General features: G+C 35.6%; 1 non-coding gene across 1 annotated transcript; it reads right to left on the bottom strand.

The window, feature by feature from the left end:
• Positions 1-2,432: 2,432 nt before the first annotated feature.
• On the bottom strand, positions 2,433-2,535 carry LOC114893556. Its single transcript, XR_003792973.1, has one exon. It is a non-coding gene; the product is annotated as a U6 spliceosomal RNA (small nuclear RNA).
• Positions 2,536-4,261: the final 1,726 nt, after the last annotated feature.

Here is a 4,261-nt window from a genome sequence, read left to right as displayed (position 1 = left end):
CTTCTGGTTTGCTGTCCATTCACTAACAGCAAACCCAGGCTGGGTTTCTTGGCTCAGATTTCTGAGCAAGAGAGTCTGATTGGCTCATGTGGCAAAACACTATTGGCTGCCCATCCCACAATCATCCCTCCCAATCAGTTTTGTTCAGGTGAACAACCCAAGGTGATGAACCAGAATTGGTTTGTTAAGGGCAATGAGATGTAAAAGGAATCTTCTTGGGAGGCTTATGGAAAGAATTTTATCCTTGATACAAGAAGGCAAAGCCCAAGGAGGAGCTAGTCCATCCCCTTCCTGCCTACTTTGGATATGTCATGTGAGGACATGATATATGAAGCCATGGCAGCCATTTTGCAACCATGAAGTAAAGCCAAGGGACTAGAGAGGAACTGGCAGAATCGGGCTACAAAGCCTTGAGCTGACAAATTAACCAACCCCGGAGCCATGTACCTTTAAACTTCTTGTTACATGAGATAATTAGGTATCCTTACAGTTTAAGCTACGTTGACTCCAGTATCCTGTTACATGAAGCCAAAAGGATCCTGACCGATACAGTATAGCTCATCTTTTCAGGCCAGGTCACTCAGGTTCCAGGTCACTAGCAGGCTATCCTGTCACACACCTACCTCCAATCCATGTGTTTATTCCCCTGCCCCAAACTTTTATTATGAAAATTTTTACACCTACAGAAAAGTTGAGGAAATAATACAGTGAACACTGAAATACCCCTCATCTAGATTGTTAACATATGCAGCTAAATGCTGTATATGTTCATTGCATAATATTTCCATATATATGAGGTTATTTTTTTCACTGAACCATTTGAAAGTAAGTTAGAGAGTTTATGAAGCTTCACCCCAAAGTACTTCAGCATTTATCTCCTAAGAAACAAGAACATTTTCCTATATAACCAAACAGTCATTATAGTAGATTTAATACTGATTATTCTCTAATGTAAAAATCTTACTAAATTCTTCAATTTTCTCAGTAATGTCCTTTAGAGCATTTTTTTTTTTGGTTTGTTTGGTCCAGTCTCCTTTATTCTAAAACAGCTCTTCTGCTTTTTTTTTTTTTTTTTTTTGGTCTTTCCTGTCACTTTCAGGCCAGTTGTTTTTATCTGGTTGTTTCTTCAGAATTAGATTTCGTCAAAGATTTTTAGCAAAAACTCTACAGAGGTGATGTTGGGTCCTTCTTAGCACATCACAAGAGGCACAGGGAGCCACTGTGTCCTATTATTGGTCGTGCTAAGTTTAATCAGTTGGTTAAGGTGCTATCTGCTAGAATGCTCCATTATAAAGAGTTTGAAAAGATGTCTTTACAATTAATAAGTAATCTGTGGGATAGTACTTTGAGAATATCTTGTTCCCCAACAACTTTCACCCAAAGTTTTAGCAGCCATTAGTAAACCTTGCCTGAATCAACTATGTGATTACAAAGATCACATTTTTTTGAATTTTATCATTTCCTCTCTACATTTATTAGATGGCATTCTACTGCTTAAGGAAAAGAGCTTTCTCTTCCCTCACACTCACTTTTTAATTTTCTTGAGTATTATTATGAACTCAGATTTTTCATTACCACTCATTTTCTTTTCGATTTTCAATTTGTCCCAAATTTGGCCCCTTCAAGGTGGGAGCCCCTTCCAGCTGGTCTCTGTCCTTCAGACATAACCCCATCATTGTTTGAGCACTTCTTTGCTCTCTAGCAGAGGAAAGCCCAAGCTCATTTTGTACTTTCCTTTGATTCAGACCTAGAATCAGCCATTTCCCCAAGATAACTTGATTACTTTTAGTGAGAAGTAGTTCATAGAAAGCAAAAACTGGGTGGTAAGAGTGCTCATTGCTATCGGGATGTCATTGTGTCTAGGTCCTTTCAGTGGACAGAGCCAGGAAGTATGTTTGATTTTAAATCATAAATTTATCTTGATCCCCCAACTCCAGTCCAACACCACAGGATTCTTCCTCTTTTCCTCCCACTGCATATTTTTTATCTCTTTTCTCCCACAGTGAAAACCTGGTTTTCAATCCAACATCAATATATTTACTCATTTGCTCCTCCTTACAATACACCCAATAGTATCAGAATTACTGTATCAGTACCACTACCAAGAACAAATCTACTAATAAAGTTCCAGATTGTTTGCAGTGCTTTTTTTTTTAATCCCTAGAATATAGCCCACTAAAGGTAAAAAGGTCTGTTAAAAAAACTTTTAACCTCGAAATAGGTTCATTTGTTTCTTTTTATATTCAGTGTTAGAGTTTTCCTTTCCTTGTTGACTTAATTTTTTTCTTTGTGATAGTGGGCTTCTTAATTTTTTTCCAGTTTTATTAAGATATAACTGCTATATAAGATTTGTAAGTTTAAGGTATACAACATAATGATTTGGCACATGTATATATTGATACAATTACCAAAGTTTAGTTAACATCCATGACAAAAATATGGAATGCTTCACAAATTTGCATGTCATCCTTGTTCAGGGGCCATGCTAATCTTCTCGGTATCATTTCAATTTTAGTATACATGCTGCCAAAGCAAGAGCTAATTTAATTTTTTGAATATGTAAAACAGTAGCATAGTTAAAAAGTCAAAACTATATAAAATGTAACTCAGAGTAGTTTTCTTCAATCCCTGCGCGTAAGTTTCTGGTTTATCCTTTCTTAATTGCAAAAATAAGCAAATAATATATATGTATATGTGCATGCATACACATATATCCTCATTTTTGCCTTTTTTATTCAAATAGTAGTATACTGCATATACTCTTTTGCACGTTATTGTTTTCACTTCATATTGTTTTATGTTATACAAATGCAAGTGTTTTATAGCACTGGTGTTTCACTTATTTGCTCTCTCAAATGTATTTGGTATTTAGGAAGGTTTTATTTTTATTTTAATGGTTACTTTTATACTAAAACTAAAATAAACTCCATCCCCCCATCTTATTTTTGTTATTTTCTATTGGTTCCTCAACAATATTAAAATTAATTAATAATTTCTTCTATCCTCTCTTATCCCTATCCAGCAGTATCTCATTTGAATAAATATCCTTTTATCCTCCTCAGCAACAAGTATATTCTATATTTCATCCCTCTTACCATTCTTCCCTTTTAATTATTATATAATATCTACTTTGCCTGGTCATGTGCTCTTCTTATAACCATCGTAGTTTTATAGGTAAATACATATTTTATGCTTACCATCAGTCCTTATGCCAATGTCTTTCCATTTTGGTTGTCTAAAAAACCTTTCTTCAGTAAATTCATGGGAGCAGTGGTCTCTGATTCTTTCATGTTCATCATTTGTGGCATGTTGACTAGATATAAAATCGTTGGCTCATGTTTTCTTTCCTTGAATATCTTCAATATGTTACTCTCTTTATTTCTTTATTTGGCTGCGTCAGGTCTTAGTTGCGGCACGTAGGATCTTCGTTGCAGCGTGCGGGATCTTTTGTTGTGGCGTGCAGGCTCCAGAGCACAGGGGCTCTCTAGTTGTGGTGCATGGGCTCTAGAGCACGTGGGCTCAGTAGTTGCAGCATGCGGGCTTAGTTGCCCCGTGGAATGTGGTATCTTAGTCCCCCGACCAGGGATCGAACCCGCATCCCCTGCATTGGAAGGCGGATTCTTAACCACTGGACCACCAGGAAAGTCCCTGTCTCTCTACTTCTTCTGGAATAAAGTTCAAAGACAATCATTTCTTTCCCATTTAGGTGACTTGATATTTTGACTAGATGCCCAAAAGAGTTTTTTCTTTTCTTGTAAAGTCCAGAAGTTTTCTGAGAATATACCTTGACATTGGTCATTCTGGATTGATTTTCCTAGGTACTAGTGTCAAATCTTTTTTTACTTCAGGAAAACTTTTCTCAAATGTTTGCTTTTTAAATTATTTTAAAATTTCATCTGCTTTTTTTTTTGTGGGTCTTCTATTATAGTTTGTTCATTTGTTTACCTTTCCACATCTACCACTTTCTCACAGATCTCTTTGATTTGTTGGAATTCCCTCCTTTTCACCTACTGTTATCTGATATATTTATTCACTCTTCTGTTTTTTTCTATTTTAGTCTCCATCTCTCAAATGATTAATATTAATTCTGAGTTCTCCTACATCATTTCTGAGCTTCTCTAATTCTGATTTATATAGTCCTTTCCTCTCTGATATTATTTTATTAGTTTTTTAATCTCATTTTGAAATAATAAATTTTTCATCTGTTTTATAAGCATGTCTTTCTGATATGTTTTCACTATTAGAATGATATTCTGCCCTT

This window comes from Monodon monoceros, unplaced genomic scaffold (genome assembly GCF_005190385.1).
Source record: "Monodon monoceros isolate NGI ecotype Baffin Bay Population unplaced genomic scaffold, NGI_Narwhal_1 Super_Scaffold_12, whole genome shotgun sequence".
Taxonomy (NCBI): Eukaryota; Metazoa; Chordata; class Mammalia; order Artiodactyla; family Monodontidae; genus Monodon; species Monodon monoceros.
This window is presented reverse-complemented; position numbering and strand designations above follow the sequence as displayed.